Below are 12,847 nucleotides of genomic sequence, written 5' to 3'. Positions count from 1 at the left end.
GACCGGCACGTTCAGATCATCAGGGACAACATCATGATGGGTGAGTCGAGACATATCAAGTTCGGCATCGTCGTGCACGAGCTCGGGCACGTCCTGGGCTTCTGGCACGAGCACACGCGCCCCGACCGCGACCGGCACGTGCAGATCATCAGGGACAACATCATGATGGGTGAGTCGAGACATATCAAGTTCGGCATCGTCGTGCACGAGCTCGGGCACGTCGTGGGCTTCTGGCACGAGCACACGCGCCCCGACCGCGACCGGCACGTGCAGATCATCAGGGACAACATCATGATGGGTGAGTCGAGACGTACATCTTCTTCTTCCTCGCGTCATCCCGGCATTTCGCCACGGCTCATGGGCGCCTGGGGTCCCGGGACCACTTATCCCAAGAATTGACGCAGGCACTAGTTTTTACGAAAGCGACTGCCATCTGACCTTCCAAACCAGGGAAACTACTCCTTATTGGGATTAGTCCGGTTACCTCACGATGTTTTCCTTCACCGAAAAGCGACTCGACTGATAAATATCAAATGATATTTCCATACATAATTAAGTTCCGACAAACTCATTGGTACGAGCCGGGGTTTGAACCCACGACCTCCGGATTGCAAGTCGCACACTCTTACCGCTAGGTCACCAGCGCGAGTTGAGACATACATATCGTGTAAAAAATTAACTGGAAAAGCCATCCGAGAAGGCCTTCCTGTCACCTATTCTGATGCTGCGTAACTTCATGCCAATTATTAACTTGAACTAGACTATCTATAAATTGTATACTTGGGCCGACTCAGTCCCAAGGAACTCGAGGAACTACCGCGGAAAGCGAAAATCGGGATTTCGCTATCTGCTTTTCTATCGCCCTATTCGAGCAATAGAGAGAAGAGTACGATTGTGGTGTCTTGCAGTAGGTAGGGCCTCTGAGTATGAGATTTTATTTTCTCATCGCAAATCTCTTAGAATTTTGGTGGCAGCACAATCGAGTTTTAAAGTAATCTGTATAGCCAATGCTTTCAAGATCTTACCTAACGATCTCCTTTAAATATTCCTAATCTTTTAAAAATCTGGACTAAAGCTTCCACAGTTTAAATTTAGAGTATTTTGAAAGTTTTCTTGTTCAAAATGCATTTCGCAAATGTATGTTTTTGTTTGCTCTCTGGTTGCATTTTTAGATTATTATTTCTGCAGCAATCTAAAAACAGGATCGTGCTCCATCGCATAACTCTCAAATTCAAAAGCGTCCAATAAGCAAGCAGCGTCCGTAATTTAAAAGCATAGTCGCGCAATCCTAATACAAATGTCATCCGCATGGACTGCCTCCCATAGACTCAGCTTTACAGTCTGGTCCAAATATGAGAAAAAGTCAGTGTTGCCAGGACTCTGGAGACCTAAGTTACGTTTCGTTTCCCTAAAAGTCACGTTTTTGCTGCTTCAGTCACATTTTTATATCATTGTATTGTATGGGTAGGTATAGCTGGTCAAGCAAAACTTGCCAGTAGAAAAATGTGCGAAATTCAAATTTTCTATGAGACGATATCCCTTTTCACGTACATTTTTCAAATTTGCCGCCTTTTTCTACTGACAAGATCTGCTTGACCAACTTTAAATCGATTTTGTTAGAAGAAATTCAGAAAATAATATATTTCACAAAAAATCTGCCTTGTATGATTTTTCTTTTTGGAACACACACATTTGCATCATGAATTTTAAATTTTAAGGCGTATCCAGACTAATAAATTTTTCGCCAATCTGATTAATTGCCCGATTGAATCAGGACAGGGCGGTTGAATTTGGCTCGCCGAATCAACAATCAAGAATTCTTCATTCATTTTTAATTTTTCATTCATTTTCTTAATTTTTTTTAATTCTGTCATGTCAAGGTAACAAGTATCATTTTGCCACGACTGTTATAATAAACATGATGGTGAATTTAACGTCCAAGTGCCAGTGCAAGTGTCAACTTGGGTGCGTTCACTGCGTTCCTAAATAATACGAATTCCAGTGCCTCTACCATCAGTTGGCAGAGTATTTTTCACTTACTTTCAGTGAATAAACGTGCCGTGAGTCACGTTTTACGTTTCTTTACGGTCTTATGTACCTAACTTCACTCCACTCCAAACGATGCTGTCCCTTTCTAAGTATACTAAAAAACAGCGCCTCTAGGATTCACCTAAAGAACTAAATAACAAAATTGACACATTTTCTCACGTCTACGTAATTTACTATCTATGCATCTCGCTCTCGCATATTAGTGCAAGTGAGATGCACAGAAAGTAATGTTACATATACTGATGGTAGCCGTGAATATGGAGGGTAGAGGTAAGGAGAATCCTTTATGACTTTATGAGAGAACTCCTTTATGGGAGAATATTTGCAAAAACTGGGCACGCTGTCAGCTATTATAATTTTTCTAAATCTCTCCAGAATAGCGAAAAAAAGAAAACCCATAAACCTAGTTTTTCATTGTATCAATACCGTACTAAAAATCATGGAGAATGGAAGATACTCGTATTTATATGCAAGTGGAAAAACGTTTTCTCTTTTTGTATGGACGATTACGTAGTATACTTCCCTCTTAAGGTTTTTGACGGACACTTTTTCATTATTAATTACATGGAGATTGTATTCCTTACCTCTACCATCCACTAAGAGCATTTAGAAGGGAGATGTCATCGCTGTCATTTTCTTTACAAAACAGTCTGCCGATTTTTGCGGGGGAGGGGACGTCAAATGTATTGCTATTTCTACATGATTTGTACGTAACGTACAAATAGCCATGTCGGGCCATACAAAAGTTTGCACAATTGTGCAAGTTTTTCGGCAGAGGGGTAAGTAATAATGTCAACAAAAAAATAAAGAGTATACCTACGAGACTACTACGACTATGATATTTGATTTATTCGGTTGTCAATATAAAACAAACGTAGGTGTTCTTTCTTCTCGTATGAGACGCCATTACTATGTATAGTTTTGCTTGAGATTAATTAATAAAAATTACCTATATGGTGTTAAAACAAGCTTTTCTTTCCTGCTTGGAATCCTAATCCTAAATCCTAACAGTAAGCACTCAATGACCACTCCAGTTATTAAATGCTCTAAGACCAATTTTGTCACTTTGTTACTGACTCAACCTTCATTCTACAATTTTTTAAAGATTTGACGTTGCCATAGTTACGAAAATAATAAACACATCAATGTTAGTAAACAATGTATAAATTAAAATATATTGTATTCAAGACAAAAATTGCAAAATATGATAATTACGTAAACATCATTAATAATCGAGTTAAAATTATGACTGCGTGTTAAAAAATAGGAAGCAAAGTATACGGCGCGATTATACAGGCTACTTTTGGCTACATATTTATTACGTTTGATGAAAATAGTACACACATGAGAAGAAATCTTAAAATATTAAAATAGGTATGTATTATAATGGTCCGCTTCAGTCCGCACCGCCTACTGCTAAGTAACATTATCTAATAGAGTGTGCGGAAAGAGAAGAGTCGTGAAATTTAGGGGAGCCCATACATTATACCTACGACTCTTCTCTTTCCGCACAGACCCTACGTATGACCTTAATAGCGATCTTAATTTTATAGTACCTATATGATCTCGAGTATATTTCAGTGCCAAGCGCCCCATTTCCAATACAAAATGAACCCACGCAGCGGGTTTTTGGCAATAAATGTGTTTAAATCTCATCTAAATTTTCAGATTCTGAACCACCAGCAAAAGTTTTTGAAGAAAGTTTTATATTTCCTGTTACCAAGTTGACATGAAAAACGATTACCTAGGTACAAACACAATAATTTGAACAACGGAAAATAAAATAATACTTAGTAAAGAAAAATAAATAAACTCACAGAACACTTGTATGTTTTATTTTATTTAAGATAATAATGCTTAATAAAATATTGGCAATTCTTGTGTAAATATTATAATAGGTCTTGCGGTATGTTCTTACTATGTGTTATGTGCACCCAGCAACAAAAACAGCAACATGTCTATGTACCGCTCCTTGTATTGAGCCTTAATTCTTAATACATATGTAACTTCTACATGCATACGCATGCATACATGATGCAATCCGGGTTTTCATGGAAATGTTGTTTTCAATCAGCTTCTTGCCTAAAACCAAAAACTGCTCGTAAGCAATGTGATTTTCGCAAATGTAGCAGTAGAAATAGGAAAATATGATGTCAAGTATAACTCATTAGTCTCATTACCTTTATACGAAATCAGCCTTTTATCGAACTATTAATTGATTTATCCCTTAAAGTTTTGCTTGAAGTTCACATACTGTTATAAATTTATACATATTACGTTGAAAATTGCATTAATATTCGTGAAAAATCTGCGTATTTGTTGTGTTTACAAGTTGACAGAAATGTCACGTTGGAAACGCACGTATTTTTCCATAACATCTGTCACGTTTATTCGCGTAAAGTATTTACGCAGAATAATTCTGGCTCAGTTTTCATTATACAATTAGAAAGAGAGCGTTTTAAGTGTGAAGTTAGGCAAGTATGGAAAACTCGCGTAAAAACGTTTGTAACTCATGGTACAAATTGAAATTTTTAGTTCTTTACGTGACCGGTAGAGGCACTGTACAATTACTCCATACATTTTCCTTAACTTTCTCACTATCGACTGTCATTCACGGAACTCATAGTAGAGCTACAGAACTAAACTTGTCCAAAATTCGACTAGCTTAAAAAGTCACAAAAATTGCCTCATGATCAAAAGTCACGCACATGTCACACGAGAAGGCGAAAAGTCACGAAAAATGTGACTTTTGTGACCATCTGGCAACACTGGAAAAAGTGTTTTAGGAATATTTTTTCAATACAAAATGTCATTTAATTTTGTCAACATATTTTTAAGCCATCCTATGTGAAGTATAATATTATGTAAAGACTATAATTAAAGATTTTAATTATCATAAAGTAAATCGTGAGTCCACTATTTTATACAATTATGTAGGTTATGCGATTTTAGGTTAAGGGAACTTAATTTTTGTTGACATTCTTAATTTACTCAGGCACAGGCAGCCTGCTGCAAACTTTAACGTAATTTACACTCGCGAGCGCGATCATATTATTATATATTTATGTGTGTCAATTTAGTAACTAGATCTGCTTTTACGTGATTACTTAGTGATGTAAAACATCTAAATAACTAATAATACAAATTCTCACATTTAGTTACGAGTATATTTTTATTAGCGTTATGAGACCACCTCGTGGCGAGCGAGAATTTTCTTATAAGCTCTCTATTGAGCAGTAATCTGTGGGCATTCGCCTCTTTCGTACAACGCAGAGAAATATCGCCGAGCGGTGGCCGTGGATATTAAAGCGCAAATGAAAAACTGCCAGAAATTCCACATCTGATTCTAAGAATTAGAAATGCCTTCCTTTAATTATTACGAGTGTTTGCGTCTGTGTGAAATATCGGATCCCTTTGTTTGACATAATTATTGAAACTCATAATGTAATGATTGTCAGATTATCGTTAGTCATAATTCTGAAACCGTTAACTTTTCAGGGTGTTTCGTAAGGTTATCCTAAAGATTAAGTTAGGTTAGGTTTGTTTTATGGCAATCCTGAAAAGTTACGTGTTTCTGAGAAAAACCAAATTATAACTAACAAAAATGCGGACAAACAATATTATTATGACTTAAAACTTTATGGGAAACAATACAGACCCGTGAAGTATAGTAGGTATAGGTAGTGATATAAAAAATAGAATTAGCTAGATATTCAAATATCAAATATCAACATTTATTCAGCAAATAGGCCACAAGGGCACTTTTACACGTCAACATTGAATTTACATAAAAGCAAAAATAATAACATCAACAATTTTATAAATTGTTCTTCTTTTAATTGAATCATCTTTTATTTATGAAAATTGTTTCTGCCCGCAACATCGTCTGCTTTGAATGATGATGATGCTGATGGTCCTAATCATCACTATCATCATCACTACACCATATAAAACAAAGGCCCCCGCCGCGTCTGTCAGTTTATGTGTATGTATGTTCGCGATGAACTCAAAAACTACTGAACGGTTTTAGCCTATCAATTAGAGTGATTCTTGAGGAAGGTTTAGGTGTATAATTTCTTAAGGGTGTGTGTAACCCGTGCGAAGCCGGGTAGGGTTGCTAATGATCGATAAAAACTATTCTATGCCCTTCCCCGCGTCTCAAATTTCTAAATCGGCTCAGCGATTTAAGCGTGAAGAGGTAACAGACAGACAAAGGTCAAGGTCGTTTTAAAACCAGATCAACTTGTGAACCTACAAGTGACCTCCTTGTGACTAACTAATATGACTCTCAAACCTAATTCAGTCACGAAACCAGTTTAACATCTGGGTTCTGAGATGTCATTCAGCCTCCTTATGAAACACGGATGAGTCCAATTCTCGAAGTGCCCAGTTAACTGATTCGGGGCTGATAACACGCCTGCCGTGTCATCAATGTTTTTTACGTGTGGCGTATGACACGGGAGGAGTCGTGTCGTCATATTCTATGGCGCATGGGGCCGCCGTGTCATGAAATGATTGTTCCGCGCCACAGCCAAAAGTTTTCGAAAATGGAACACGCAACGAATCGGTTAACAGTTTAGGTCATCTACGCAAAGGTTAATGAGATCCCTTATTAGATAGTAGTTCGGCTTTTTGTCTATCCAGGGCCATATTTTTATATTTGTTGTACAATAAAGAGTTAATACATAAAGTGTATTCATCCTTACGTGTCTTATCATGTAAACAAACGTAACGTCAAAGTGTCATTCCTACAATACGATTCATACAATCTAGACATCGTAATGTCAGATGTTTATGAGGTCCGTTCGTTACTGTGATTATTGATGAAAATCTTGTTATAGTTAGACCAAAAAAATCTGCAGCGATTTCGATAGTCCCCGCAGTGCAAGTGTTATGTATACGTCATAATTTCACAGAAGTTTGACGTTTAAAATAACACACGTGGGCTATCAAAATCGCTGCAGACTTTTCTTGGTCTAACTCTAGACATGATATTTTTCAGTGGTTAAGTATTTGGTTGATATCAATACTTTGTGAGTTTTTTTTTATTATAAGTACAACAACATTTTAAGTGATGATTAAATATTGTGCAAGTAAAAAAAAATTAAAGCCTGTAAAACATTGTATATAAATACTCGTACTGGGTCAAGCAAATCATGTCAGTAGAAAAAGGCGCGATATTCAAATTGTTCATGGGACGATAACCTTCGTGCCTACATTCTTTAAATTTGCCGCCTTTTTCTACTGACAAGATTTGCTTGACCAGCTATATTTACGCTGGTTCGGATAAATATTCAACTCGACCTCGTTTGAGTAGGTTATACCAACACGGTCTGCGTGTCAATTGCCGGTATACATCCATCATGTGACGCGTAATTCCGTTAACGACTCGCTCCAAATTAACCTCGTTCATCTTTGGTTAATGCTTTAGGTATATTTATTACTGTTTGGATTACACCTATGAGTTTAGATGGCGTCATAGAGAAATAGAGGGCTCAATCTATACATCCGTTTTGGTACCAAAAATACTATTATTTTCGTAGTCGACATCTAGCATCGAGTAGCGGAAATATCAGTACTTACCGCTACTTAATACTCGATGTCTCGTGAGTAGCGACTCACAAGAATTGTATTGAACAACAATTTACAACTAATAAAGCAGCAGGAGTTGAAAAATAGAGTTCCGGTTAATCCGGTTATAATATTAGCTGAAAATTGTTGAGCATTAGACTTTTAAGATAATTCCGCTACTCGATGCTAGGATGTCGACTATGAAAATCATAGTCTTTTTGGTACCAAAACTGATGTATGGAATGAGCACTCTATGTATTCAGTATTGATTTCTTTATCATCTCAGCCATAAGACGTCCACTGCTGAACATAGGAGGCCTATGTTTTCTTTATGATGGCGTGAAATTATGTGATGTGTAAAGCGGGGTTTTCACTCTGTACCCATATGCTACAACTAAAACTATGCGTACTTAAACAGAAATATTCTGAAGAACTCTTATTTTCTTCTTTCTCGTTCCTTCATTGCTAAGAATCGCAACCACGTGCGATTTGCCCCACGTTTGCTATTCATTCGGCCTAAAATCATATGTTTCTCCACATCTATCCGTTCACTAATACAGTCAAGAAAAATGTCAAGCAAAAAAATTGTAGACAACATTAAGCATCACCATGCGAGTATAACATGTGTATGAGAGTGTTTAGAAAAAATACGTCCTTATTATATACTCTCCCGGCCGATTTCGACCACGGCCACTGTTTCAACTCCGCTGCTGAAGACATCCGTGTGCCCGCGTGTGGCTTGAGTAGCCGATCTTATTAACAAAGACCCGTCTTATTACCTAAATAAGAAATCTAATATTTAGTTGACGTCAATTCGAGAATATATCCACGTTATTTCTAAATTAAGACACCCTTTTTAGATTTTGAACTTTGCTAATATTACATTAAACATCAATATCTTTGGTGTTTAATTATATAAGCTAAGCAATTACCAATCAATTTCGTTGCCAACTGAAAGTCGTCGAATAAAATTAATTACTCATTTGTCAGGTCAAGGGCCTATTCGAAATTTAAACATTGCAACTTGATTTGTTATCGATATTATACGATGTTGTCACGACACACGGCGCGATTCGGCAATAAATTAGAGATTCACTAGATATGAAATAGTAAAGATATGTGACGTTCCATGGCAAAAGGTAACTTATGGCGGCCGCAATAATATTGGAGCAGCGTTAATGATAGCGTAAGCGCCAACCGCCATAAGGTACCTTTTGCCGTGGAACGTCACATATCTATACTATTTCATGTCTAGTGAATCTCTAACAGCCCGATTCCAATTTTAAGATACGTCAGTTAATAGATTTAGAAAAGATATGGATTAGATAATTATGTCAGTGTCAAATGTGACGTTTCTTCAAACAAAAACATCACTTTTGACACTGACACATCTAATCCATATCGTTTAGAGATCTTTAATTGACATATCTTAAAGTTCGAATACGGCAGTAGTTCATTTCCCGAATCGCACCGACACAGTGCGTTTCGATCGTACATTGTCGCTCGCACAAGTTCGTATCATATCGACAGCAAATTAAATCAATTTGCAACATCTCGAATAGTCCTCGAACTTCCCAATTCTCCAAAATTAAATAAAATTACAAAGTTCAGATTATAATTTGTAAACTCCTCGAGTTAGCGAAGTAAATATTTTTGATTAACAATAATATAGCTTCGGGAACGGGATTAATGGTAGTTAAGAACAATTATTTGGGTCGCAATGCTAATTTACGTAACAAATTAGATGCTTAAGACGAAACAGGAGCTGAGTTTTAAATATTTTAGGTAAATATACCCGTCTCGCTAACGGAAGCGGCCCCTAAAACTAAGTGCGATAAGGACAAGTCGAAAAATCCTGCGTAAAAATGTCAAAAATCGAGGTTTCGTACTCCTCTGTTTCCTCCTCCAAAACTTAACCAATCGTAACCAAATTTGGAAATCTAAATGATTATTGAAATTATCTGTGTCGGACCGTTTTGCTTTTTTGGCTAATTGATATCAGTTTTGAATACCACGCCTCTCATTGCGGCATAGTCAATTAGGCCATTTTGGCCACTTTTAAAGGACTCTAGCGCCTTAAAAAACAAAAATATCAAAAAAAGCAAAACGGTCCGACACAGATATTGACAATATTAATTTGTGTTAAAAAAATCATTGCTCTAGCTTCAAAAACCACGGAGGAAAACGAGGAGTACGTTTGTATGGAGGAATGACCACTCCTGTTGGCTCTTAACGATCGTTAGTTATGAAAATGTTTGTGTCAATGTTAGAACTTGTCGGAGTAAAATATTTTAGGTCGATGAACTCTTACCCCGTTCTATTGAGGACCATAGTTATCATACGTATAGGACATATTGCTATAAAATGTGACGTTTTCAATCAAAAGGAACCAAATTGTCGGTTGTCGATAACGTTGATTTCAAATTGAAGCTATATGAAAATAGCGCCTTATTGACAACCGACAATAAGTAACCTTTTGTTTGAAAATGGCACATTAATGATAAATTATTGAATTATAAGGCTATTTCAAAAATTGGGACATCTATCCTGGAATTACCCTACAGATAAAAAAGTCCTTATTGCAAATCATAGTTATACAAATAGCGGCAACAGAAATACATCATCAGTGAAAATTTCAACTGTCTAGCTATCACGGTTCGTGAGATACAGCCTGGTGACAGACGGACGGATGGACGGACGGACAGCAGAGTCTTAGTAATAGGGTCCCGTTTTACCCTTTAGGTACGGAACCCTAAAAACTAGCATATTAATTATTGGTCCGGAAAATACAGATAGACAAGACAAAAACCTTTGTCATAGTAAGGGTTACCCTAACCCCTAACGGTACGATTAAAGGACCCTTAATACGGATTACCCATTATGCGAGGAAATCCAAATGCGGCCACTAAGAGTTCCATTAGCAACCGTATTTCCTCTCTAAACACTCTTAACAAGTTCTCACTCGCACTCTTAACAACACTCTAAGTGTTACTTAATGATTGCTATAATACTTAATGTCGATCTTCACTGTCAATTGAACAGCGACAGTGACGAAAATTAATTAATTTTCTTGATAAAATAAGTAACGTTCGTTGCTGCTTTACTCCAACTCCAATTATCTGGCACCCGTTTCTTAAAAGGTCGTAACTTGTAATACAAGTGGAAGTCCCTTTCTAACAATAGCTGTCAAAAAGTGACATCCGCTTGTATTACAAGTTACAAGTTTTTGAGGAACCGGCCCCTGAACGTTTGATCTATCACTCATTTTACCAAGGAAATTGACAGACACCGTCCGCAGTAACTTCGCAACAGTAATGCGGTCGTCATTCAAACGTCACCTACTTGAAGGATAACACGTGTCTAAAACGAATAGGTACTCGTACACTTGACCTGATTGCGTGACGTACGCTTAAATCTTCTTTTCATTCTCTCACACCGAGATGGACTACGTAATTAGATTAGCGAGGCCTAATGTAGAGCGCGGCACGAACCTTGCGCTCGCATGTTCGCTCTTTGTCAGTTTATGGATTCGTGACAAACAGAGGCCCTATCGGGTTTCTTTATGTGCCTTTCTATCGCTCGAATATGCAAAAGCGATGTAGGCGAGTGTAGGCGAGGCGCCGGCGCCCTCCAGTCCTTGTTGTAAAATCTACTCGACCAATTTAGAAGGGCTGTCCGTCTCCATACATATTATTAGCCATCAGTTACCTTCTTAAGCCAGTCGGATTATCAGTCATTACCTAAAAAGTGCTATAATATAATGAAAAACCACACGTGCGTAATATTTCGGTTTATAAGCCTAAAAGCGGTTCAATAAATTCCACATTATCAAACTCCACAACGGGACTTAATCGCGTATTTAAGTTTTAAGATTTTATACCTCCGACGTTTCGAGGACGGCGTTGTTCCCGTGGTCTCGGAGGTGGTGGTCGTTGTGCAGTTTGATAATGTTTAATAATCGTGAAAGTTTAAATAAATTCCACGTTGCGAGCAAGTGTGTAAAAAAATTGGTATAGTTAAATTGTGTCGGTAGAGGTACGTGTTGAAGCTTAATAATTGATGACAGTTAAATTTTTGATCGAATTGGTAGTTTGATTGCTTAGTATCGTCTGGACTCCCAGTCCCGCCCCATTTGAAACGCCGAAACGGTGTGACAGTGAGCCCGCGAGCACAGTACCATTGTCAGGGCACATTGTAACAAGCACGCCGCTTCCAACGCATAATCTCGCTCGGAAGAAAGATGGCTTCCGGCCCATTCACGATTTAGGCGCTATTCATCAAAAATAAATAAACTTGCATGCGTAGGCGCATGTGACTTTTATGATTAGTTACACCAATTGGTTTAGTAAGAACTAGTACTGTCGTACCTCTTATCTTATAAACTCGTGAGAACTAAAGACATTGGCTTCTGCGTGTTATCGGTATTTTAATAACATTTTCTTGCAATAATAGTTAGATTTATAAAATGAACTGATGTTGCCAATTTCAGCTGACATGGTGAATTAAAGATTACAACTAGAGAATATACAAAGAGAAGGGACAAACATAAAAAAAACACTTTTGTTAATAAGGGACTTTCAGGGGGCCTACCGCAAATACTTAAGTTCGCTTTCGGGCATTTTTCTCTTTTACCTACTCCAACTAAGGAGTAATTAGAGTGACAGAAATAGTTGCTCGATAGTTACGAACTGTTGGTTACTAACCTAACCTAACCTTTGTTTTATCAATCTGTGCTGTGTCCCACGGATGCACTTGCACATTATGCTTGTGACACGGATTATGTAAAACTTATAAATATAAATTGTTGTGCTAAAATTCACACGCTTAAGAAATATAATTATAATTCACTTGCAAATAAACTAAACAAACATTTATTAATAGATTAATTAATAAAGAAACGTGTTGTTTTCCCGGTCGTTATCTATTACGGGATGTCTCGGAGGTCAATAAATTGTAAACATTGTATACAAGGTAATGAACTAATGACATTACTCATATTTACATCGAATTATTTTTGCGCAGTATTATGCCTACAGTCAACCTATGCTACATACGTGAAAAAGAGAAACAATGCAGCGTTAGATACATAACGTATCGCTTGTAACAATTTTTAACCAAGAAAATAAAAAAAAACTGTTTCAAAAAATGTCCAAAATTTTCACGGAAAGTTCAAGATACTTTTTACAGGAAACAAAGGAAACTTTTATGATGAAAAATTGAAAATGGA

General features: G+C 37.2%; 1 protein-coding gene across 1 annotated transcript in view; it reads left to right on the top strand.

Annotated features, from left to right (window-relative positions):
* Positions 1-12,847, top strand: part of LOC134664314 (bone morphogenetic protein 1) — a 123,812-nt gene that overhangs the window by 77,842 nt on the left and 33,123 nt on the right. The gene's annotated exons all lie outside the window — the stretch shown is intronic.

This window comes from Cydia fagiglandana, chromosome 5 (genome assembly GCF_963556715.1).
Source record: "Cydia fagiglandana chromosome 5, ilCydFagi1.1, whole genome shotgun sequence".
Classification (NCBI taxonomy): Eukaryota; Metazoa; Arthropoda; class Insecta; order Lepidoptera; family Tortricidae; genus Cydia; species Cydia fagiglandana.
Note: the sequence above shows the minus strand (reverse complement) of the source record. Positions and strands in the feature narration are given on the sequence as shown.